The sequence below is a fragment of the Habropoda laboriosa genome, unplaced genomic scaffold (genome assembly GCF_001263275.1).
Source record: "Habropoda laboriosa isolate 0110345459 unplaced genomic scaffold, ASM126327v1 scaffold648, whole genome shotgun sequence".
NCBI classification, from domain to species: Eukaryota; Metazoa; Arthropoda; class Insecta; order Hymenoptera; family Apidae; genus Habropoda; species Habropoda laboriosa.
Window position 1 is genome coordinate 1,361,939 of NW_017100857.1, and position 27,407 is coordinate 1,389,345.

At 42.5% G+C, this 27,407-nt stretch overlaps 1 protein-coding gene across 1 annotated transcript in view; it reads right to left on the bottom strand.

The window, feature by feature from the left end:
• Window positions 1-27,407, bottom strand: part of LOC108577391 — a 157,704-nt gene that overhangs the window by 82,817 nt on the left and 47,480 nt on the right.

The following is a 27,407-nucleotide window of genomic DNA, read 5'->3' on the forward strand; positions in this document are numbered from 1 at the left end:
CGTGACTCTCTCTACGGGGACGTTTAACGTGTCGCGATTGCGTACTCCTCCCCACCACTCTTCGTCCTTCTTCCGATAGCTTTTCCACGGTAGCAGAAATGAAGGCAGAGAGAGAGTGGAAGTGGGGGTAGTTTGCGAAGGAGGGAGCGCAAAGGGTGATTCTTTCAGGAGGCTCTTCCGGGGGTGAGCCTCGAGGACGTCGGGTACAGGCTCGTCGGTGTTTGTAGCGTTTCTGGTTTCGCGATGATAGCATTCCTACAGTGTGACTGACCGATATTTTCTGTTGTTGTTTATGCTACGGTCGGTGAATGGGCTTTATCACGAGGAAATTCGAGGAGTGATGGAGGGGGTGGCTCGGTTTTGTTTACTCTGTATTCAGTTTGTCCTATTCTGAAAATTTATCAGACACTTGCACGATTTGATAACGTGGCTTTCTGTCGTTGACTGTTTCTGTCGGGTGAATAGGATTTGTCAGGAGGGAGTTGGAGGTTTTGCAGGAATGACGGAGAGGGTGATTGAGTATTGTTTATTTAATTTTGAAAATTTATCAGACACTTGTACGATTTGATAACCTGCCTTTCTGTCGTTGCTTGCGTTTGTTGGGCGAATGTCAGGAGGAATTTGGGATTTAGTGCCAATAGAATTAACGACTGTTTGGGTAAAGGAAAATTGGTTCTGGGGATTTATCGGGCACGTGTACGATCTGATACGATCCATCGTTTTTGTCCATCGAGAGTGGTTTTAAACGGTGATTGTAGGATAGTGTTATCTCTTTTCCGGCGATCTTATCTTCCATCAGTTTTTCGCAAATTGTTGCTATTAATAACAGTATCGGTGTTTATAAACGCCAACAGGGACGGAGTAGTCATTCACGACGAACTTTCAAAATCAACTTTTTTTTTCAAACGGAGTCAAATGTGAACAAATTTTTGCTGGTTCCTTGAAGTTTAATTTTAAGCTGCGCGAAGTTTAGAAGAACGTCAAGGATGTCTAAATTGATGTCTACATTTCAGAAAAAAGATTTGTGTCTTTTTAGAAAAAAATTCAATGTTGTAAGTAATTCGTATTCGACAATAATTGATCTTGTCAATTGTATAGAGCTCTTTAACACTCCAATATTATTTTATCAGCAGTCTCTGTGCTTTATCTCTCTTCAAGTATGAAATTCTCTCTTCTTTCGTAACAAACAATAAAATTACCATTATCCAACTAACCCCCTCAATTTCACACACAAGTCCACCAGAAAATTCTAAAATTGACTACAAACCAGGTGTTTCAAAAACATCATCTTCCCTCCCAGTTTCTGTCCCATCTACGTCACACAATTCTACCTTAATCAGCACCCTATTATAATTGATTTTCCACCGTCCACCTATCAGATATCGAAAGATCTACGCCGGTAAATGAAATATTGCTATAATATCGGGAATATTACAAAATCAGGGGTTAATCTAAAGGTCTAATCCAACCACGGTCTCGAATACAACGCACGGTAGTCGAATGTACTATCGAATCCCGGGAAACGACCGCGAGGAGTGAAAGGATCTAGAAAAAGGCGCGTAATGCACGTGGCTGAAGGAACGAGGCGCCATCGGTGTTAACTGTACGGTTAAATACCACGAAACGGTTAAGTGTAGTTGGCGAAACCGAGAAAAAGGGAGAGAGAGAGAGAGAGAAAAGACGTTTAGATATTATCGAAACGGTCCACGTTAATCGAGGTGCTGCGATACGACAGCTATGACCTTCCGTTTATACGCGCAAAGTGCAAAGAACGCGTCTGAGAGAGAGAAAGGGAGAGAGAGATATCGCAAGCAGTCACCTAAGTGATCGTAGATCCTCGTCCCAGACACGAATAATTCACCGGCCGAGAACAACCTCGGGCGTGGAAAAGCACCGATCTCCATTACCCCCGATCTTTTTTCCCCGATGGAAACTCGAGTTGAAAGTTTCACTGCAATGTCGCCGCTGTCACGATCCTCTCTTGGCCAGGTCAAAGACCCAACGCGTGAAACGCGAGCACGCGTCGTCTTTCAAGTGAAAAATCTGTTCGTTCTGTCCTATGACGAATTTTTTCACTACTCAATTAAAAGAAGATTGAGAAATAGAGGGGAATATTTAATTTGCACGATTCAATTTTGGGTCGATAGATCATTTTTCATATTTTAATTAGAATTTTTCAAAATTGCTGAACAGATTCTTGGGAAAATTAGTAGAGAACCTTGTGTGTTTAGAAAATTAGTAGCGTGAAATCGAGGCGCTATGTTTTTTAATGCAAAAGATTTCTAGAGAAATTGGTGGAGGATAGAATTCTTTAAAATAGGAGACTCAAGTATATACTCGTTACGGAAGATACTTTAGAGAATGGTAGATCCACTCAATTAATCGTCGGCGCGTTCACAAAAAAAAATGAAAGATGACACAGCTCTCTTAGTTTCACTCTGGGCAAAAAACCATTCTCGACTCGTCACGCAAAATTTGATTAAAAAGTATCATTCTACACTTTCATCGAGTACCATCCTCTAAACAACGAAATATCAATCCCACATTCCTTGCTTCCAATTACCTCGAAAACGTACCGTGAACCCTTTCCAGCGAAGAATGCGTGACACCGCACGAACGAGCGTCCAGGTATTCAACGAATCCGCTCGAATTTAATGAAAACGCTTTCATCGGCTGGCGACGTCGCCCAGAGCACGCCCGTAATGATTGAATTCGCCCGTTTCAGCAGAACCTCGGGCGTGGAAAACGCGGATCTCCGCTTCTTGCCACGCTTCGCTTTTTTTTCCCTCCCCTTAGAGGCGAGCTTCAGTTCTGGTGTGTACGTAGAGCTCCTCTCTCTCTCTCTCTCTCTCTGTGTCGTAGCAATCGTCAGAGAGACACAGGAACACCGAGTTTCACCTCTTCTCCGAGCGTGTTCGTCGGCTATTTTAACGAAGTCCACACGCGCTCGGTTCGCAAATAAGAGATAGTTTCACGACCGGCTCGTCGCTACACGACCATTTTTCCATGCTGGTCGATCCACGTTTACGCCCATAACAGATACCGTGGCTTCTAAGTCGATCTCATAGCTATAACGAGGCTGTGGATCGGGAGCACCTCTCATCTGGCCGATCGTGGAGAGAAAAGGGAAACACAGCGTGACGGAGAGAAGCCAGGGCGGTTGGGAAAAAAACTATCGGCGAAGAGCGTTAGGTACTGTTAATCAGGTAAAATCCTGACCTGACTCGCAACCTGTTTCGTTAATGAACCGGTGACACTGTATTCATTAGAGGATCCCCGTTGTCTGGCGAAATTTTTCGAACGAGCAGATTGCGGATTATTGGTGGAGGAATTTTTTAGAGAGTTCATAGTTAGAGGAATGTAGCGATTTTGGTGACGTTTTCTTTTGATAAGTAAGATTGGTGTTAGCCTTAGTTAGGGGAAACGTGAGACTTTCGGAGGGCAGATGGTCTATTTTTGTGACTTTGACGCATAAGTTTGGTGGAATTTCAAATTTTCTGAGAGTTTTTAATTAGAGGAAAGTAGTGATTCTGGCGACACGTAAGTTTGGTGGAATTTGAAATTTAGGTGGAGGAATTTTGTGAGTTTTAAGTTAGGGGAAAGTAGTCATTTTGGCGAAATTTGTGTGTCTTTGTGAAATTGATGCATATACCGGGTGGAATTTCAAATTTTTCTGGAGGAATTTTGAGAGAGTTTGTAGATAGAGGAAAGTAGGGATACTGGCGAGATTTTTCGAATGGAAATCAGTTGGTAACTATTCTTATGATTTTCACCTATAAATTTCACGGGATTTTAAATTCAAGTAGAGGAATTTCGTGCGACTTTTTACTTAGGGGAAAATAGTGATTCTAACGAAACTTTTCGAACGGAGAATATACAACTACCTGGCAAAAGTTTGGAATCACCTCCCACTTTTCATCAATGATAAATCTGCAGCTAATTTTTTATAGATTTCAAGTTTATCTCAATTCCACATTTATCAATTTATCTCGTATCAATTGATTCGAACGATAAAAAATTCTCAAACTCGCAGATTTTTTTCTAGAAATTTTTGTGTAAATTGCAATGCTCGGTGATTCCAAACTTTTGGCCGGTAGCGTATGGTGTTGCCATAAGTCTAATGGAATTCACGACGCGCAAGTTTGCTAGTGTTGAAAATTTACGTGGACAAATTGTCTGAAAATGTTCACAGAAATTTTAACAAAATTTCGTCAAATAGGGAACAGGCGGTGTATCTTTGTGACGTTGCCAAGTACATTGAACAGAACTTCAAATCTACACGCAGAAACTGTGCACGATCGTTTGATTAGAGGAAGGTAGTATAAATTTTCATCTCCTCTTATTCCACTTCGTTTCGCGATCCCTTCCTTTTACAATTTCCATTTAATCAGCAATTCACGCATTTCGATTAGAATCTAATTTGACAACAAGAGAAGCAAATCCTCCGTCCGTTACAAATTACATCCCCTACGAGGCTCGTGAACAGTTCAAAGGTTCAACGAGTCGATTCGCCGCGTAGAAAGTCGCGGACGTCATAAATTACGTAAAAATCGCACGCTCGATCAGGTTTCATTAACGAACCTCGCTTCCTGCATTAATTAACTCGTTCGTTTCTTGTCGCGTAAAATTCCGGTCACACCGAGTGTCGACTCCGCGTTATAATCGCGCCAGGGACATTTCACGGTGCCATTACGCTGCTAATGAAATTTCCTATGCCTTCCGTGTAATCAGCCAGATGATATTACTTCTTTCCTTTTTTTTTTTTTCAGTATCTAAACGTTCAAGCATCCAGCGAGGAAAAAAATAAACGAAATGTCAGAGTACACGCGTTGAAATTCCATTTCCTGAACGTGTTTGGCGAAAGTGGACGAGCCGTTTTCCCGTTACTGGCAAATTATTTTATGTTGATTCACACCGGTCTTAAGTAGTAGGCGCCCGTTACTGGTCAGACGTATCGCCTCGAAACACAGCTATCGACACGCCTCGTTAGAGTGTATTACGTTCCTGTGGTGGATCAATTAGATCGATTAGATCAGGATTCCATTTTTTTTCTCTACCTCCGTGAATTTCTTTTCACGATTGTATTCTTATTACGAGTCTCTGCGATGTTTAGGTAACGCTGTGCGAGGCTTTCCAGTGCGAACTTTCCTTCTCTTGGGAAATTCGCAGATTTCGATCATTGAGAAAATTATTCGAACGTGTTCGAGCAACGTTTTCAAATAAGCAAATAGGTATTTTTAATCTCTTCGAAAGTTATTAATTAGAGTCTCTTGGGAAATTGTTGAAACTGACTTGGAATCACTGTATTCAATCCTTCGTTATTGAATAATTATCCAATTTATCTGAAATTAGTTTGAAAATATTTACGGCACTTTCGGTATCTCGAGAAATTATTCAAAACATAATCACTGTATTCAATCCTTCTTATCTGAAATTTGCTTCAAAGTAACTGTGACACTCTCAGTCTCTCGAAAAATTATTAAAAACATACAGAATCATTCCAAACGATCCTCGTTAATTTTGACATTAAATTAAATTCCTTTAATAGAAGCCATAGATGTCACATTTTCCACTCTTGTCGACCCTTTCAATCCTACTACGCACTCTCTAACAATTTCTCCGCGTTTCACCCTTCGATCTTCGCTTTAACCAACACCGTAAACCCTGCTACGTTCTCCCTAATAATTTCTCCGCTTCGTTCGCTCACCCTCGTCGCAAAATTTCACGCGCGAAGCGATCACACTCGCTCGTTCGTTTTGCGTCCCCGAAGGAAAAGGAAGAGATCGGCGGTGCGGCGGACGGATTACACGCGTCTCGCGTTTGAAGCGCTCCGGTACGATTTATCGGCCCTCCTTTCGAATTCTTGCCGCGCTTCATAAAAACGACGTGGCACGTTATGTTCGTGGCCGCGTATAACCGTGAATTGTCGTTACGTTTGTCATTGTCGTTGTAAATAAAAGGGTCCCGCCGGCTATCGTATCTGACTGGCTCGCGGGAAACAGAGATCTACCGCAGATATTGCTGGGTAAACGAGTATCCCCTCGCGTCTACAGCGACAGTAATGTCGGACGAGCTCTTTTATTACTCACCCCTCTTTTCTCTACCTTTCTCTCCTTTCTTTTTTATCGTCCCTTTTACCTTTACTTATTGGGACCTCGGAATCGGCTCGAATCGATCTCGAATCGAGGAATCAACAAGGTGGAAAGGTAGTTTTATTTCATTTTCTTGGGTCTTTGATTAATTCCCAATGTTTGATTGGAAGAGCTCTCGTTTTAAGAGAATACTGTCTCTTTTTTCTTGTTTTCTTACGGGTTAAAAATTGGTTCGAATTTATCTCGAATGGAAGAATCAAGCAAAGTGGAAATGTATCGGATCATTATTTTCCTTTTGCAACACTTTCTTGGAAAATTTCTTATATCAAGAGAACATTGTCCCTTCTTTCTCCATCTCATTGTCCCTTTTCCCTTTTTTCAAGGATTAAAAATCGGTTGAAACCGAAGAATCGCCAAAGTAGAAAAGAACGTTCTCGAATTAATTTTCTTGGAAAAAGTTCCTATTTGACCAAGAGAAAAGACGAAGAATAGCTCGAAACGCGTGTTGAATCTGAACGACCACTCCGTCGGCACTTTCCTTTGCTCCTCTTTCGGGCACAGATTTAGATAAAGTGAAATTTCCAGAGGAATTTCATTTCTACCAGCTTCGAAGCTAACTCTTTCCGGGACATTTCTACAAAATTCGTATGCAAAACAGCGTTATATAATTTCACTCAATCTCCTCTAGTTTATTAAACTAGCTTCTAAAACATCTGTCCGCTGGCATTAAAGTCTCCAATGAAATCCGGTAGCATGCCGAATGTCCAACTTTTCTCTCCTCGAAAATCCGGAAAGCGTTGATGGATTAAATAACCCGTGTCGTGCATATTCGTACACACATATTTACGCACCAATACCTGCGTCCCTCTAAAAACGATCCTTATCTGTGAAAATTAAAAACGGAAAAAAGGAAAATACCTGAAAGGAAGAAGGAGAAGAAAAAAATGTATCCAGAGCACTCAGAAACGGGGAAAGAAATACACACAGATAGAGAGATAAATATCGTGGATTAATTACCAGTTTGCGCAACTACTGGAAATTTCGTCCTTACGATTATCAAAGCGGCGCGAAATTGCATAATTTTTCCGCGAGACGTGTCGTTTTCCGGCCGAATGGCCCCGCCGCAGATTAATCTGCGATGCCGGGGAACACTTTCGAAGCCAGCCACTTGGAAAAGGGGAAACGATCGTTTTCAGGAGCTCCGATCAAAACACAGCGAAAGCAGGTGCAGCGTTCCGTTCTCCATCGAGCGAGACAAGGAACTGTCGAGATTTCGCGTTTAGAAATATCTGTATTAAACACACGCTGATCTATTCTCCCTGCTCGTAGAGACAGACACAACCCGGAACAGAGAGACTATACGGTTACCCGGTTGCAAACAACATTTCACCGTATAACAGACACCGATAAACCTCTATCGGATTAGTTTTTCCCTTTCAGACAGATTTTTTCGTCTACAGCTCGACACCCACTAAGTTGGCCGGCGTGAAAAAGCTGGAATTATTGGAGATACACGGGGGGGAACACACTGTGCGCGCTGGCAGATGTAAGAACGGATAAGAGGGACAGTGGAGCGGGCAGAAAAATCGGAACGACCGGTAGCTCGAGCGTCGATAAACGATAAGCGCCTCCTTTAACGCTCACCCCTGTCATTTCTATTAGCCGCTGCTTTTATTTATTCGCCGCAGACGTGCTTACTGTTAGCCGCAACTTAGTCGCCGAGGTAGCTGCGCCGATTTTTCTCGTTTTCTTTTCTTTGGGGAGGAAGAGATCGGAGGCGAGATATATTTTAGTGGACGTAGTTATTTGTGTAACGAGTGCTGCACGGGGTGTGGCTTGGTTGTGTTGCAATTTCTGGGAACTGTTTTTTGGAGTGGAGACAAGGTGATTTTGGGAAATACAGTTTTTTGGAGCGAAAACAGGTGATTTTTCGAAATACGGTTTTTTCCAGGGAAAGATGGATTTTCGGGAGATTGTGATTTTGTGTTGGAGACATTGTTGCGGGAATTGAGCAACGTGGAGGTGTTTCAAAAATTGTATAGATTTCTAAATGACAAGTTTTGGAAATTTTGGGGGATATTCTGGAACTTGGAATTATTCCATCAGTGAGATCAAATTTTTGGAAATTTTTAAGATATTCTGAAATTTCGATTTATTCCATGGGAGATAAAATTTTTTCGGATATTCTGGAACTTGGAATTATTCCATCAGTGAGATCAAATTTCTGGAAATTTTTAAGATATTCTGAAATTTCGATTTATTCCATGTGAGATCAAATTTTTTCGGATATTCTGGAACTTGCAATTATTCCATGAGTGAGATCAAATTTCTGGAAATTTTCTGGGATACTCCAGAACTTGCAATTATTCCATATGAGATCAAATTTTTGAAACTATCCCATCACAGTCACTTCGCATATTTTCTAAAATTAGCAAACTCACGCACTTCGAATTTCTACAAAATGGTTTTCAAACTTTTCCCAGCTTCAATTCTCGCAAATAAAGCTACTTTTCCTGAAATCACCATCGATTCCTAACTACACCCCGTTAACTCGAGCATTCCCATGGCTTCTCCCGTGGTTGCGCAATATTCCTCCCATAAAGCGTCTCAGAAACACGGAATATCAAACGTAAACTGTAATAGAAACGCGAGGAAACGAGCTTCGTGTTCCTGGGATCCGCCTACGCGCCGCGATTCCCATAATCAACGCGCGACCGTTTATTAATTGATCGGCGAGGTACGTCCAGATTCTGTCGTAAAATCGAGGAGAGAATCGACAGGAGAAGGTGGATTCGACGTTTCAGCTTAATCGCGTTGTACCGGACGTGTAATAGCGAGAGAAACTCGCGATTCTCTCCGGTTTAATCGACGTTCAGGCGCGTAGAAAGAGAGGCAGGGTAGATTTTAATGGAGTCGAGTCATCGACGAGTGGCCGAGTATTAAAACAAATCTTTCCAGGCGAAACGACGACTAGCGATACCCATCGACGATCGTTTCTCGCTGTGCGCATAGGAACCAGTTCCTAACTGACCGCGATTACCCTCTTTCAACCGTGGAAACGCGTTACCAGAATTGCCCAGCCCCAGAGGTGTGAATTTATTTTAAGCTTCCTCCTCGTGGTTTTCCTCTGTACGCGATCTCGTCGCCAACTATGAATTTTTCTTGGAGTGAACAATATGAAAAATTGTAACGATCTGAGGTAAGTACAGCCTTGGACAAAAGTGTCGGGGAAGTTTAATTCAGTTAATCGGAAGCTAATGTTAGTAACTATGTGAAATTATGTTTGTCACATTTTTTTTTAGTTGTAGAGAGTTAAGTGTGTGCTTTGATAGTGGAAATTGGAAGGATTTGAAAAAGGGGAGGTAATCGTTTTGCATTCTGAGTGGGTCAATTATGGCTGCGATTTACTGGGGGCCAGTATTTAAAGGAATGAATACGAAAACTGTCGGTATTTTCGTTAAAATATTAGCAGATGAACATGATAGTTTGTCAGTATCTTAAATAGATGGTCAGTGACGGAAATATTGACGGAAAATTTCACTGACAAAGTGACCAAAATATGCATTTTCACTGACTCTTTATTTAAGAAAATACTGACCGACTAAATAGAAGTGTACAATCATTACAATTCACCGCGAAAAATACTTTCTTAGAAACTTTCCTAACCTCAAAATAGTTGACAACCTTTCCAGAAAATATCCCAAAGAGATAATTATTGGATTATGGGAGTCACTGGTTGTTAAACAATTAATAATCCTTATTTTGAACTGTAAACTTTTATTAGACACAAGGAAGGTTCGCTTTTCTACTTGATGGCAAGAGCACTGTATACAGACTGAGAATGCTCCTACGCAACGCCCTAATACTGCCTACGATCCCGCTTGGGACCGAAGGGCCTTTTAAACAGAGGTGGTAAAGCTAAACGGATTTCTCCGAACGTATACAAAAGAAATATATACTTCCTAGTAAGGCCTTAGATTCATTTTTGTTATATCTAACTGACTGATAAATCTAACAATAATCACCGAAATCGACGAAACTTTGGTCCAATGGTCCACGTAGAAAGGGGTGAAAATAATTTCCTCCCGATACGAAACTACACTTAAACAATTCACCTTCTAACGAGGTATTCAATTAACACTCTTGTCCAAGCCTGTATATCAGAGGCATATTCCGATACCAAAATGGCCGTATTCGTTATGAAAGTCTCGCATTGGAAATGTCCACGGAAGCTAATGCGATTTCCAAGCGGGATATTTATGAGACAGGTTAGATATCGCATGTGTACGAGCCACATTTGACAAAATATTGTATGTAAGCAAATGATTAGGGTGTTGATATTTAAACCGACTACCAGTAGCGGCCGCAACGAGGTGCACTGACCTCTTGGGGTCTGGTTAGAAGGAAACGGTAGCCATGTTTGTCGCTGGAAACACCACCGTTTCTAAATGGCTACACAATTCGATCAGGTGTTTCAGCCGCGCAGGTAAGAGATCGCTCAAGTCACATAATTCATACTCGCATGGCTAACAATTTCACGCGGCAAAAGTATCTCACTTTATTCTATAATTATCGCACGCTCGAGTTCACCGTAACGAAACGCCTTCGACCATACTTTTTATTCCTATTTTTTTCATTTTTCTCAAATCGCGACAATTAGTCGCGCTCGTTAATAACCGTTATCCCAGGTAAGTCGTCGGAGTTATTCCGTATAGACTGTGTGTGACACACCAAGAGGACGGCGAACACTTGGTATTTTTGTCGTTTCGTATAAAACTGGTCCCTCTGCTTGTTATCTATTTCTGAAATTTAACAGTAAAATAGGAAAATACCTCGCGTGTGTCTGTGTGTGTGAACGATGGTATATAAATATTACGTAATTACATTTATATATATACACTGGCTTCTCCTGTTATCGCGTTATCGAGGGGAACTTTTTCAAAAGGAACCAGTTGGCGTAACAGCGCGGCGGTTCAACGAACACGAGATAAATTTCACCCACGTATCGACGATGATATCGACTTATTCGATGTCTGCTGGCTACCTCGTACTTACACTCGCGTGATTTAAAGGCTGACGACGTCGAAAATAGATCCGCCGCCGCGCTATTGCCTCGCTACGAAACTCACCTCGATGCTAATTTATCGTTCGCGGCAATAAATCTGCCATCGGTCGCGCTTTTTACACGCTGGTTATTAAATTGACGTCAGCCATCTCGCGCGGAAGCTGGATTAAAGGTTCGCCTCTACGTTGGAATGTTATCGTTTCGATGTAAAGAAACAATTCGGAATCTGCGCACGTCCAATATTATGGATCAGCTTATTGAAATCTTGTCCGGAATTTTACGGGTCGAGGTAGTTTCAAGCTTCTCGATTAACGTATGCAGTTCCTGGGTGCTTTATTCGTGTAAAAATTAGCCTGGATGCTGTTTCGGGAAATTTTAGGGTTGGCGGAATTTTTTAGGATTGGTCCCTTCAATTTGGGAACAATTATTCAAGAATTATTCCCGATTTACTGAATTTAAAATTATATATGTGTGACAGAAGCAGATTTCGTGGAAAAAGAAGAAGAGTAGCAAGTGATAGAAGATTTTAATTTAATATCCTGTAAAAATTCTGAAGAAAAAATTAAACGTTTCTCCAAGATCCTTAACGAGACTGGTTTAAGTAGATCTACGTGTCGTTATTTAACCTCAAACAATCTCAAACATTATCAAACATCATCAAACCTCGTCAAACTTCGTCAAACCAAAACAAACAAATTTCCCCCCGCAACGAAACATCTTCCCAAACACAACTAACAATGTGCCAGGGAAGACAGTAAAAACAATTAACAAGAAACAGCCAAACCACGTCAAACCTGAAAAAAAAGGTGTCACCGCATAAACGAATATCCCTCACGCGAGACACATTCCACTCCTTCAATTTCCACCGAACCCCTCGTCAAACCTCAACACACTCCGTCCAACCAAAGCAAACACACTTTGCCCCCCTCCCGGGTAAACATTCCGCGGTCCAATCACCGTGCATCCATATTCCAACAAATCCACGCACGACGTAACAATCCATTTCGGTGTATCGAGGAAGGCGTGACAGAGACAAAGAGACACGCGGGGCTTAATTATCGCATGCCAGAGGATCGCGCGGCGCGGCCATTAAGGCGAATCTGTTCGCGGAATGGCGACGATCATTGCTGCTCGCTTACGATCTACGAACGAACGCGGATCGTGCCGAACATTAAACCGCGGCAATGTCCTCAGGGGTGGAGAAAGGAGGGAGAAAACGATCATTGTACCCCGGCGCTGGACGTTATGCGACCACGCACGAGCCTTCTTCGTCCGCCTCGTTTCACCGGCACCGGCCAATTAAACGTTTCCGCGGCGATCGAGCACGCTCGCGAAACGATAATCGCTCGGCTCGTACCGCGAGAGTGTGTGTTTACGCGTCGCATCCGCCGCGATTTCATTTCGCCCGGCTAAACGATTATTAAGGGTGAATAATCGTGGCGATTCCCTTCGGGAATTATCGTCGAAAACACGCTTCACGATTCGTCCTCCGCAAGATGCTTGCGAAACGATCGGGAAACCGTTTCACGGTGTATATGGGACTGTAACTTCGGAGGAGTGTTCTAACAATCTTATCTCTCACCGGATAATTCATTTTTCCTTACCTCGAACCGTGCTTTTTCTGGTTTCATAGGGTTGCTTGGTGTGTTTGTTCTCTTTGGTTTAGAGGTTTGTTAAATATTCTCGGCTAGTGCTGCGTGGCAGGAGTTGCGGGACGGTGGCTCGATTATGTTCACGTGCTGTATCTGGTTTTCTGGAGATGCTTCTTGGAGGAATTATTTCACTGGTTTTGGCGGAGTAGTGTACTTGGAAAATTCAGGCAGAAATGGAACGATTTGCACGCGTGATTTATTTTATTCAAGACTTTTTGTGCGTGGAAAGGCTTGTTTTATTGGGAAAATAAGAATTTAGGTTGCACATTAATTTTGATCACAGAAAATTACAAACAATAAGGATTGTACTTTAAAGGAACGAAAATCCTTTTCTTGTGGATTCTTTCCTCTGCTTAAACTTCGACGTCACAAAATGTGGACTGTTTTCGTATGAAAAAGTTCGTCGATATTATTTTACTAATTTTAGCGGAGCTGAGTGCACTTAGCAATGATGGAACGTATTGTAATTACTCCGTAGAATTGTACATAAAAATTCCAACATTCAATGGAAAACAAGAATTTAGGTTGCACATAAATTTTGCTCACAGAAAATTAAAAACAACGAGATTTTATTACAAACGAAGAAAAATCCTTTTCATATCTCCTTCCTCTGCCTAAATTCCAACTTCACGAAAATCACACTTCATTTCATTGCAACAAAATTGCAAGAAAAAACACACTTTCTTAGTTTTTACTAAATTTTAAAAACTCGAATATTGGCCACCTTTTGCCATAAAATACGAAATTAAGCAAACGCGTGTAGAAAAAAAAAAAGAGTACTTCCAATAGAAAGTAAAGGTTGTTCAAACAAGATACACGATCCGTTATCTATTTTCCCCGTCGATTTACCTACCCCGGCCCATTTTGCACGCCTCTTCCTTCATTCCGAGCACACCCTTCGCTATTTGTTTCTTTAATGGCCTTCTCCTCGCTACCAGCGATCGCGTTATCGCCGTATCAATCTATATGCGTGGTATATTCAATACAATCTGCTTACCAATTGCATTACATCACGCGACTTCTTTTTCTCTCCCAGTTTAATCTGATAACGGGAGCGCACGCTCGTCTTTGTCCATCTGTGCCGTATCATTTCGAAGAGACGCTTCTTGAAAGAAATCTTCGTGAAAAATGAAACGGGAGAAGAGGAGAAGGAACGATTACGTCGTTTCGTAAGCTTCTAACTGTGCGTTCGAGTTGCTGTATATACATATACGTGTACAGCCTGAAGAGATAAATCTGCGAGTGCTGTGTTTTAAATATCGACACCGTGGAACGGATCGCTGGAACGATAGATTGTTGCACGAAACCCCTTGTTTGTCGTCGAATTGCACGCACGGTGATAATCGATCCGATGATTTGCTATCGCGTGCACAGGAGCATTTGTTTTGAGTTACTGTTTTTTTTTTTTTTTTATTTTTTGACGAGATCGAGCGGCTTTACGGGAGATATCATCGAGGGGAGTATCGAGCTGTTATTGGTGATTATCGAGATGTGTCAATTATTCGGTGAGCTTGAGGGGGGAGAGATTGGTTTGAAGTGTGACAAAGAGAATAATCAGGTTTGGTGGAGTATTATTGTCTAGCGGTCGTGTTTAATGCTGGAGGAGTGTTAGATTTTGTCTGAGATACATTTGCTCGTGTGGGAGTTAAGCTAGCTGTTAAGTAGGGAATTGCGTGCTTTATGTCTCATATTGTATAATATTGTGAGCAAGGTAATCATTAGAATTTATTACGCGTGAAAGGGTAAAAGTGGGTGCTGTTCGGTGTGGAGCTGCAAGTGTATTTGAACGGTGATAAAAGTTTTCTTGGAAGAATTCTGTTTTGTAAATTAAGAAAAATTAAGAAGATAGTTTAGCGATTAAGTAGGGAACTTTGTCAGTTATGTGTCATATTTTATGAAGTGCAATTATTGGATACCGTGAAATCTGGAGCTGCAAGTGTATGTAATTTGAACGATAAAAGAACTTTTCTCTATTCATTTTTTAGAAGAATCCATTTTTCTGCGTCTTCAGATTGAAAGGTAAAAAGAGAAATTATATCGAATGTTAAGTAAAAAATTGTGCTTTGTCTCAGTGTATGAAGTGCAACGCGACAATTATACTATTAAATCTGGAGTTGTAAAAATAAAAGTTTTTCTTAACAGTTTCTCAAAAAATTGCCTTCTCCACGCACTGAAAAATTGAATAACAAGAAAAATCGTTAAATGCAGGAAATTGTATTCTCCGTGAAATGTACCACAATAATTAACCACGTAAAATTGTAAAAATGAAACAAACTTTCTTTACCAATTCCTCGAAAAACTTGCACAATAAGAATAATTAAACTCATGTTACGAATCGCAATAGGCTGGTCGCGAAACGTTAATCGTCCCTCTTTTCGAGTCAAACCATCTAAGGAATCTACCCGGGATAGGGGACTCGGGTAGTGCACGGTAGATAGATAGTTAACGCACAACAATTTGTTATTAAACTATGTATGTGAGAACGTGTACAGAGCGCGAAATGTCTGAGCTTACTTGCAGGAGAATTGTGTCGTCTCCCGTGGTGTTCGCTATTTTATAAACTACGCGTGTGCTGCGATTGGTAGGTGGTGGAAGTGTGCGATGATTGGTGTTTTCGGTGTGTTTCGGGTGTGTTTGATGGTGTGGAAGTGGTGTGGAAGGACTGTTTATTATCTTAGGTCATGCGGTGTTCAGGTGTGAGATGATTGGTAGGTGGTGGAAGTGTGCGATGATTGGTGTGGAAGTGGTGTGGAAGGACTGTTTATTATCTTAGGTCATGCGGTGTTCAGGTGTGAGAGGCGTCGAGTAAAATAATTTTCATTTTGGACAAGCTGGTCTATCGGGAATAACAACCCAGGCGACGTCTGTTACGCATGTGACATTCAACGTCAACTATAGAATCTCTTTACGTTTTACATCGCACGCCAAGCAATCAAACAACGAAAATTTATCGAACACAGTTAAATCCGGCCCCGCAAATGTAAAGAAACCCATCGCTCAATTTCTCGTTAGAATCCTCGTTTAAAAAGAAAATTCCAACGCGGGGATACTAATTAAATCCAATTAACCGCGCGAAATAAAATGTCATCCACACGTGTCTGGCATCAAGTGCAAACCAGGCACGTTGCAAACCCGCGTACGTATTTCCAAAGGCCTCTCGAGCTGTATATCAACGATTTTTATCACCGAGCCGCGGTTACGCGACGAAACCTTTCGAAACGTCCGCCTGGCGGGACTTTTTCCATCTCGCCACTATCCATCGCTTAACGCTCTAGCGACCTTTCGCGATCGTACGCACGTGCGAAACGCAGCTCCGCGTGATAAAACCCGCGAAACGATCCGAGCACGTGTGATTTCCCCCCCCTTCCAACGGTGTGTTCGATAACTGAGTGAACGGTTTCGCAGGTGGAAACGCCGCCGATTCCACCGATCGTTCACCTGCTCCGCCACTCGACGCGATTTCGCGGAGCACTTTGCGGGTAATATGCGAAATTCTGGAATACTCTGACGGCCTCTGATTGATAAATTAAGCTGTCCCAGCGGTGGATTATCTTTATTGAATATTACGGGAGGATGTAAGACCTGCTTGTTTACTTAGTGGAAATTTAATTTGCGGGGAATTTATTGCTACTGGGTACTTTGTTTTTTATATTTGTGCGGTTTATTTGACGTTTTAGCGGTGTGTTAATATTGAATTTCATTGGATTTTCTTGCTGTTTCTTCTTTCTTTTTTCTCTTTCATATCGAAAGAAATTTCTTCTCGATACATTCGTCATTTTCTTTTAGTATTAAAAAACTTACACTTCAAAGTGACCTTATAACGAAATTTTTCTCGTCGCTATATTTCTTTTTTCTTAACTGTATCAAGGAACTTGGAGCTTGAAGTAACTTTTCTGCGAAGAAGTGAACAAGCGTAACAGAAATATTCTGTATCCATGGAAAGAACGAACTGAAATTCTACATAAAGCTATCTAGTACGTAACTGCTTGTTCACGGGTTGCCTGAAATTTATCTGCAATTCCCCACTTCCAACTATCGCGAAATAACTCACGAAAGCTCGTTCTTCCGTCTCTCCAATTAAATTCCAATTAATCCCACGCGATCGACCGTACTGAAATCTGATTTATCAATTTATGCAAATAACGATATCGCCGGTTGTAATTAAAATTCTGTCGAGTAAAAGGAAAAGAAAAGAGGAAAAGAATACCCTTTCCTATTTCTCCTCTCTCGATCGGAAAATGTTGGATCTCTAATCAGCTTTATCGTCGCGCGGCGCGAAACCACGGGAGATATTCGTATAGTAACTGTGAAACGAATTTCGCGGCGATAAATATTCATGAGGCACGGACGGCCGAGCCTGAACGAGCAAACGACTGAATTAAGCCGGACAAATAAGTACATTGTTCCATGAATATATCGAGGCGGGAGATATCTCTCGATTTTCGCCGAGCCGCACGCGGGACCGTTTCACGCGCCGCGCAACATTTCGCCTGTTCGACGATATGAAATCCCCCGGTTTGAACGGACAGCCACGCACGTCCAGATGTCGTATCGCGTTTGAGAAAACGTGCCACGTATTATGGGCTCACCTGAGAGAGCAAGAGAAAGAGAGAGAGAGAGAGGAGGATGGATTAAAATATCAAAGATCGCCCGCGGCACGCAGACTCCTCGGATAGAAACAATCAGTGTCACGTGAAACGTGAAATCTTCTTTGAGTATTCACGTGGTTTCTGCGTTTGGTAGACACGGTTCGGTGGAAATTGAAAAACTCGAGAATTTGATTGAAAGCTTCGGAGTATAAGTAGGTTTGCGATCTGACGAGGACGCAACGAAGTCTCGGTTCGGCCACTTAGCCACATTTGGCCGCCAGACCGAGGTGCCGACGTTCGGAAGACCACTATATACCCCCTGTGGACTCACCAGCGCGACACTCGGACAATAGGTCCCAAAAACACTCGGGACCATAAAACATTCGTTACCGGGGATCGAATTTGTTTACAACAAATTTGTCACAGTTTTCGTCGACCAATAGCCGAACACACCACGTTTTCCACCTCCATAACACAACCACCAATCAGAACCAACCTGATCCCTATATATACATCTACACACCTGAAAACCGACAATCACAGTAAAACCAGTGCACGGGACACATCGTCAAAAAAAAGAATAACCGAATTTCAACTAAACATCTACATCAACGAATCAAATAAAAACCATCCAACCCAACAACCAAGTTTCATTACACCTCGAACCAACGAGAACTATCACCAACCTGCGCCAGAACTCCTGGTCGTAGGACTTTATCAAAGTCCACGACGCAACAATGGAATTTAATTTGAAAGCTTGAAATATACTTGTATATTGTTGCAACCTGCCTTCGGCATATTTAGTAACTATCTTTATGATTAAACTCCTCAATAACTTGAACACGAACACCTCTTAACATTTCTTAACAAGCGTATAAGTATCTCGGTCAGTCTCGAATCAGAACAGAGACTGTTGAATCAATATTCCTCGGTCGGTAAGGTCCGACCGTCTTTTTATCAATTCCGGAGCGAGCACCGGTAGGCCATGAGTGTATACACGGTGCTCGCAACAATGTTTTGGATTTTTATCGGATTCGATTTAAATATATTTTGTGCTCAAACATAAATTTGAGATTTCGATGAAGTTTGATTTAAAGCTTGAAGAGTTCACGTGTATACGAATTGCGCAAGATGGTTTGCGTTGGATCATAGCGCCTGCGAGTGTAATTGAAAACTACAAGTGTCTTCTCTGTTTGAGAAGTGCTAATTTAGCCTAGTGAATCGAGTGGTATTCTTATGTAACGTGATTTAAACAGACTTTGAGATTTACTCTAGAACCACGAGTGTTTTCACAACGACTACATTCTCAACGTAGTATCCGTGAAAGATTTGATTATTTAAGCGACATTCTCAAGTGTCTTCTTCTAATTTCTAATTCCTAGCTTCCTCGTTAATTCGTCACTCCAACGAAAATTAAATACTTCGAAATATTTGTCACAACTATAACAACCTACTTTCCTTTCATCCCTCCAAATTATCATATTACGAACGAAGAAAAATCAGGTTAACAAGTTAACTGTAAGTTAGGAAACTCTGCTCCAGCCTCGTACAAAATGTCTAATAAAGACGATACTATTATCGTTATCATTTTACGCCATTTTTCTCATCTTCCACTGCGAAGTATGCATAACAATCAGCAAATCCCCCCACCCCAAAAAATCACACTCCGATCCCCACAATATCGTCTTACGAAACGTATCAAAATAACAAAAGGCAACTGTCGAAAAATCCACCGTCACGAGCAATTGGCCGCGAATACCCAAGCTCCATCCACACGTACCTCGCACCAAACATCCATCCGTACCGTCCCGTCGTCCAGTTAGGGGAGAGAAGAAGCAGCGACGAAGAGCAGGGGAATCGATCGGTCATTACCATAATTTGTATATGAGTGCCACCTGGAAGGTAACAGAGGCAAAGAGAGCTCTCGGACTCGTAGCCCCCTTTTTTTACTCCTCGTCTTTCCTCGGCCACTTTCTCCCCAAGCCCTTCTGTCTTCCTTTCCCGAAGGAAGGTATGCCGGCCCCGCGACACGCCTGTTCCTTCGTCTTCTTCGTCCTCCTCCTCGAGGTAGCCGTAAGAAAAACGAGTTCGTTGAAAAGCGACCGATCTCGTCTCTTTCTCGACGACTAGGTGGAATCGCGCTCTTCAGTTCGGTTCGAGAGCGGAATTCTCTCGGTTTTTTCCCCCCGTGGTGCCTGGTAGAAATCGTCTAGGACGTTTGCACGTGTCGATCGTCGGTTTTTCGCGACAGCACACGACGGATGTGCGTCGAGAAGGAGAGAGAGAAACGAGTCTCTCCGTTCGTCGTCTGACGAATTTACGCTTCGACGAGCAAAACCGTGTTAACTTGTCCCGAGTCTGTATGTATGTACATATAGGTTGGTCGAGATAAGGAATTTAGCGGACGTGTATCTGGTAGAGTTGGCTGTCGTTAAAAGTGTCGGGTTATCGGGGCTAACCGTTCGGAGTCGATTGATTTAAAACGAGCAAATTCGAAATTCCTTCCTGATACGAGCAAGTTGTTTGTGAAAATCGAACGCTTTTCAAGCGACACATCGAGGTTTTCTACGTGTATACCTTATGTAAGGTTTCCTATCCCGGGACTGGTAAGAAAGTTTGCAGATTTGCATATCGCGACGCGGAGGACGCGTTGCGTTCCAGAGAAAGTTTCGCGACCGGCGTTATCGCGAATAGCGCGTGCTCGATATACGGTGGCACGATCGCAATGCGGTAAATTACGGGAGTGTCTCAATTTCGCGACGGATAACGCCGGGGAAAATTCGCGGGGAGAATGTCCTTTTTCTTCGGAAACCTGACGGTTCGTGAGGGATTTTTGGGCGAGGAGATTAGTAGACGATGAAGACGAAGGTTAAGGAGATACGATCAATTTTTCGAAAGAGTTACACTTTGCTTTTATAGGTAAAAGGTTTATTTGACAACGAATGAGAAAACTAATTGAAATTTCAGAATTTCGTGTCACACGATCTAACAGTCATGAACGATAGTGTACATTTCATATTTCTGCACCTTTCGTTTTGTTTTGTTATGAAAATTCCAGATTCTGAGAAGCGACACAAAGTAATTCATTACAATTTCTACTAATTTCGACTAACCCTTCAATCACACCTCGAATAAAATCGCAATCATCGATCCTTTCGTAACAATAACTGAGTGTTAGAAAGTAAGTTGAATCCTCGAATCCTCGACTTGAAAATTATTTAAACGAGGATGTTTATCGATGTAAAGAGCATTGAGAATAAACGAGTGGGCAGAGATTAAATAGTCTAACATTGATCATTCTCCGTTTCTTCCTATCAATTTAAAATTCCTACAATTCCCGGTAACTCCCTACGATTTCCCAAATCCCCAGGAACGCGACCAAAAGACCACCACACCCAAACGTCAATGCAAAAAGCAAAAAAAAAAAAAAGAAAGAAGAACTAAAAATCCCCGGGGGAAAGGAGGTGAGAGATCGAAAGCACCCAGCGGCGGTATCCTTCGATCCGTCTCCTCGCATTAAGCAGCGTTCGGCGATAAATCAAAAAATCGCCAGAAAGGTCAAGGCGCTCGTTATCTCGCCGGTAACAGTGTCCAGGATTTTTACGAGCATCCGTGAATACCTCCCCCCTTCTCCGTCTCAGAATTTTTTGCAGACGAGGGCGACGACAGGTCCTCGAGGACCAACGCAGTTTCGAAAAGAAACCTCCTCCATTGAAATTCCTCCACGTTCGAAACACTCGAAGACACCTTGCGTCCATGCCGAAAACAACGAAAGGACGATCTGTCCGCCCGTTTCTCTCCTCCGCCGCTTCCTTTTTCCTTGTTTCCCGCGTCGGTTCTCGTCGTGGCCACGTCGCGGTAAGCCGAGACCTCGACGCGATCATATATCAATCGCTATAGCCGCGTACGTTGCGCGAATAAATATAATTATAAGTAAGAGCAAGGCTGGACCACGCCCTGTCTCCGCTCTACTCTCTTTTTCTCCCCTCTCTCATCGTCTCTCTCTCTCTTCTCTTCTCTTTCCCGCCGTAACACGTACGTGTCCTCGTACGCGCTTGTGTACTACCAACGTGCACGCTATCCTTGCGCTCTCTTTTTCAGTTTCTCTCCTCGTCTCCCTTCGATGTACACTCGTTCCTCTCTTCGTTCAACTTTCCTACGTAAGCCCGTCTTTCTCACACGCACGTTCTCTATCTTTCTCACAGTTTTATACTCTCTCCGTCTCCGTTTTGCTCCCTTTTCTACGAGACACTTCTCGTCTCGCTTCTGTTGGGTGTACCCGCGGAGAGGTTTCTCTCTGTTCCTCTCTCTCTCTCTCCGGCCGGTATCTCTCGTCTCTTTCCCGGTTTTCCTGCTCCGTCCTCGTCCAGCACGCGTGCTTCTCATTGAAAGCACGCTGCCCCGCACGATAAATGGGTTTAGCTCCGGTTAGCTCCCTTTTCTCCTATCTTCCACGCATACTCGCGCATACGCTGCGTCCCAGCGCAGCCTCTTACGGAACATCGAATCTGATCGCTTCGCTCAGGTTTTCTTCTTATTAGGACATTTGGGAAAATTCTTCGATCGTTCGACGAGAAGCATTCTAACGATCTTCCATTCGTTTCTTTATGCTAATTTTCTGGTGGCTCGATGCTCGACAGTTTGGATGATTACGAGGTTGGGTTTTGTTTTTTTCGGGAGGCTGGTTGTTTGAGAAATAGCGTTCAGTGATTCTTGATCAGATTAGCTGGTAGAATTGAACATCGATATAATGCAAGTACGTAGACTGTTTAAGAACCGGACCGACGCGACGGTGTAAATGTAAGTTATTGAAAAGTTCTTCGGGCTTGACGTTTATTCGCTTTCATAGACTTGTCGGTTCTTTTTGGACTTAGAGCGCTGTTGGGAATCGAATCAATTATTCAAATCGGTGGGACGTGGTTAAGCTTGTAGTCTTTGGCGTAACAACAGTTTGTCGACTTTGAGTGAAGTGGAACTCAAATGGGAGAAAAGTCGAATTTCTGAAATTTAGAAAAATTTGCAATCTGTGTGAAGGAATTTTCGCATATCTCTTTGCAATGCATTTTACGAATTTCGTCAAAAATTCCTTACGTTGGCAATCATCAAGCAATCAAGTTATACCGAAGAATAACTTTTCGTCGCTTAACATCGCTTTTCTAAAGTATTCGAAATTTAAAAAAAAGTGTCAGTACCTAGATTAATCTTTCCTGCAGTCTGAGTCGAAGAACTTCTACGTTTTACGAATTTCATCAAGAATTCCTTATGTTTGTCAATCAAACAATCAAGTTACACTGAAAAATACCACGTTTCCAAAATATTCAAGCTTAAAAAGAAACGGTCAGTACTTAAATTAATCATTTCTGCAATCTGAATCCAAGAACCTTTGGAATTTACGAATTTCACAGAAAATCGCATAGTTTACGAAGGACCGAACAATCACCATAGACCGAACACCGTCACTCATCAAAAGTGGCAAAGAAACAGAACTGAAAAAGGACGCAAGAAACCGAACTGCTCTTTCCAATTTACAATTCGAAGCGTCTCGAACGAATTAACCAATTCCCTCTCACGCACTCGCATTCATCATGCCACCCTACAAGCGTACACCCAAGCACACCGTAACCATCGCCATCCAAACTATAACTAGAGTTGTTCCCACTCGGGAGAACACCTTCGCGATACACACCACTCTCGTTCAACATCGTAGCTCATACGCGTGTAGAGCAAAAAGCAGGGTCCGTCGTCTGCAGCAACAAAAGTCGACAACACGAACTACCTCTAGCCTGGGTAAAATGACCATGGTCTCTCGATGAGGTACACGTTATCGTCCGCACGGCGACATAACTCTCGAAATACCAATACTCATCGACGAAACAACCACGATGGAAAAGGGGAGCGCCACGTCTATCCGTGGAACGAGTATCCCAGGTTCATAAGTGTATAAATCAGGAAGAGAAATGCTGCCCGCGTATTTTATAAGGCGCGCCCCGCACGCTAACAAGATCGCGTTAATGTAAATTGCGAAAAACATTTACAACGAGACCGGCGTGGACCACGAGGCCCCGGAGGATATTGCATATTCCAGGTAACGACGTGTGATCCAGTTGACAAAGAGGCTGTACGCCTGCAGCGTTTCTATATGAAATGTGAAAAAAACGTTTTCACGATCACGGAGAGAGAGAGAGAGAGGTTATCGTGTGACATAATCGTTCGACCATGTTCACCGATCGATCGCCTGTTAAGATTCGAGTTGGTGTGCTGAGAATGCACTTGGTGCTCTTCAGTTGGAGTGCGTGGGAATGCTGGAGAGTGTAACTTTTAGCGAGATGAAAGGGAAACTGACTAGATTCACTGAGATTTCAGAGGGAAATTCAGGAAATTTGGTATCTTCTTGTGAATTTGGGATACTGAAAGGGAAATCATTTATATTACATGTATTTATCTATTATACTACAATTACATATTTTTTTTTTTTTTTCGTTGGCGGTCACCCATCCTAACATTAGTCGCGAGGAATGCATCTTGACCTGAAAAGCTACCGAAGAGTCACCCTACCCGCTCCCCATTTCTCCCGGGATAAGAACCTGCATTCTTATATTATTTAAACTTAGAATAATTATACTCTTCGTCTTTCCGATATCAACTTCAGGACAATACTTCGGAGGACTGAGTTTCGGCAGTGAAATTCAGAAAATTTGATGTTCTGTTGTGAACTAGGAGATACACTTGTTACAATTTCATTCTTCTGACAATTTTAATTTCAGCGAATACAGGAGAATATTTATCGCAGAATAAGTACCACCACAGGTATCACCGAGTTACATAAATTCTACCACGACAGATTTCTTTCAGAAACCTCGGGAGAAAAAGGAACATATCGAAAGCAGTAATTCCATTTAAATTGCACTCGATTTTCCGTACTCCGCATAATTAACTCTTCACTATTCCCAACTTTCCAACTTCCCTGATCCCTTATCTGAGCTTAACCATTGCTTGTCACCGCGTTTCCAACCTTCCTCTCCAACTCTGTCCGCCAATCGCTCCTCCAAAATTACGATCCACGTCAGAATCGAACTTCGTCGAAACTCAACTCTCGGAAAAAAAACAAACAAACATGAAAAACTCACTAAAATTACACGTTCCTATCCGGAATATGTAACGTCCGTTACGATTAGAAATACCACCGTGGGGTGATTCGAACAACGATTTCGTTCGCCTACACGAGGAAACTTTCTTTCTAAATCAATCGAACACACACACAGAAAGAGAGAGAGAGAGAGAGAGAGAGAGAAAGATTTCCCATTGGTCGTTACTCTGCGCGTGTTATCCGCGCCGTTGGAGGAACGTTAACGCGCATGCAAATCGACGTATCTGATCGATGCGACGACGCTAGCCGGATCTAGTTTCACTCCGATCACGTTCGATTAGCCTCCGCGCATCGTGGACGTTCAAATGGCCGCGCGATTACGCCTGGATAACCCCGCGCTTATGAGTTATTTTGTCGTCCATCCAGGAAGCGCGCGCCGTTCTGAAATATACTAACCCCTCGAAGCCTATCGAACGGTGCTTTTAACGATCCAGTTTAATATTCTTCGCGGCGTTCCGTACGATGTCGCCGATTTTTTCTCCACGGGGCTTTTCTAATTAGGATAACGAGCGAGAAAATTGAGTGGCCTGGTACTAATCATCGTTGTACGTTTAATCCCAGTGGTTTCGTAATGTCGCGGTTGGTTTACGATAATGGCAGAGTTTTAGATTCTTTTTTTTGCAGGGAGATTTATTCGAGGAGTATTTTATTTCACGGGGGATGTGATTTGTCAGATAGCGTGACGAAAGTGGGGAATTGTTTAGAGGAACGTGGAGATTTTAGAAAAATTATGAGATTTTTGCGTGGAGATTGTTGAGTTTATTAATATTCTAGCTTTGAGAGAGAACCATTGTCATGTGTGACTTTAATGCCTTATCTTAAGTACGTTTATACATTGTGTAATAATTCATGAAGGAAATTCTGGTTTTTGAAAGGAACTGTATATTGTGGTGGATTGATCTGCATGAATAACCTGTCTCGAGTAAACGATTATTCGATGAATATTCAGAACGCGATGCGAGGGAGGAGATATACGAAAGAAATCTTGAGAAACGAAGAAAATTCTACATATGAAATTTGAAGTAGCTCTAATTAACGTGCAGTAAGAAAGAACAGATACAAAGCCCAACCCTCGGCAAAAATAATTCCAAAATACACCTGAAAGCAGCCAAAAAATCCAAAGATTCTAAAACCCTTCTGAAAGAGACTCACGCTATCACCTAAGGATCGAGCACAAAGATTCACAACTCAAAGTGGAAAAGAACACGTACGAGCAGATAAGTACTTGAAACCATGGTCAAGACCGTACAAAGAATTCTTGTCAAACTGATTCTAATATATTTACTGAAAATTGAGTTCAGCTAGGACAATTTAGAGTTTTTTTCTTCTGGGAAAAGCCGCTTTTGGAAGTACGGTTACAAGTAAAGGTCTTATTGAGGTCTTTAACATCTTCATTTACCTGCTCGTGTTATATACAGATAGAAAATGCAAAAGGATTGTGTAGCTTTAATATTAACATATTTTCCATTTGTAAATGAAATACCATTTTCTACTTGAAGTACCAAATCATATGCTACCATTCGTTTATTGTTGGAACCCTCAAACAGACTGCAACACACGGCCTTGAGTGCCGCAACATCAATCGATGCCGATTCTTGAGAGTTTAATTTACGACCTTGCTATATCGTGGCCCCGACTATACTCTAAAGCATCTCTCGATAAAAACAATCAAGCCTAAAACAAAAATTCCCGAAATCCTTCTGAAAATACCCAAAAAATTCTGAAATCCTTCTGAAAGAGACTGACATTATCACCCAAAGATCGAGCACAGAGTCGCAACGCAAAGCGAAAAAGAACGAGCAACTGCAAGTAGTCAGAAAAATCCAAAAATTCCAAGCACCCTTCTGAAAAATCCTCGCGTTATCGATCTTGCAAAATCGTAAGCAAAAGAAGCCCGGTCGGAGCGTAACGAGCGGTCGGCGCTAAAAACCGTTCCACGCCCCTTTTCATCCGTGCATGCGAGATCGCAATTGTCGCGGGCAGAAACTGCAACGGAACGAGGTGGACGTGGAAGCGTGGTGGCCACGGAGTGCCTACTCCACCGAAGGGGGGAAAAAACAGAAAGAGATAGTTGCAACCGTCATAAATCAAAAGCGTTCCTCTGAGAGGCACGGTGACGTAAGAAAAACAGCTGCTCGCAGGAGTGTATATACGAAGGCGTCGGATGATATGCGTGCCTCTCTCGTCGCACGGAATATGTTAGGCGCGTGTAAAGCGCCGCGCGACGAACAATGAGCAAGATAGCACAAGGCTCGCTAATTCCGACCGATTGTGCTCTCTTCTCGTGGCTGTCGTTCAACAAGTAAAAAGGAACAACCTGACCGTAGATTTCGTTCGGACACCAGGCTGCCCTCTCTGTCTCTCACACGTACGCTTTCTTTCGCTCTTTCCGTATCGTTCTTTCACTCTCTCGATTCCTCGTCTCTCAATTGTGCTCATCGGACGGAGAATGAAATAACGTCTTCTTTCTTTCTTCTTCCTTCTTCCTCCTCTTCTTCCCGATTTGGGGATGCTCCCGACGTACAATGTACGAGCTCGCAGTATTCATACGTGGATGATTGCGGTGTTGGATGTTAGACGGTTCGCTAAAGCGGGAAAAGTCACTGGGCTCGAGAAGAATGGGGAGGAGCCTTGAATCGCGAGGGAACAAGAGGATCGAGTTTGAAGGTTGCCGACGCGTGATTGTGTATTTTAGGAGTGTCTCGAGTGATCGAGATGTACCAGTAGATACTTTAGAGGTGCTTGATTGGGGAGACGTGTGGGATAAGTAGGTTTAAGTGTCGTCGTCGGCTCGAGTTTCTTCGGATTTCAGCATTTCTCGAGGTTCGACGGTGTGTAGATTGCTTGAGGAATTTGTTGAAA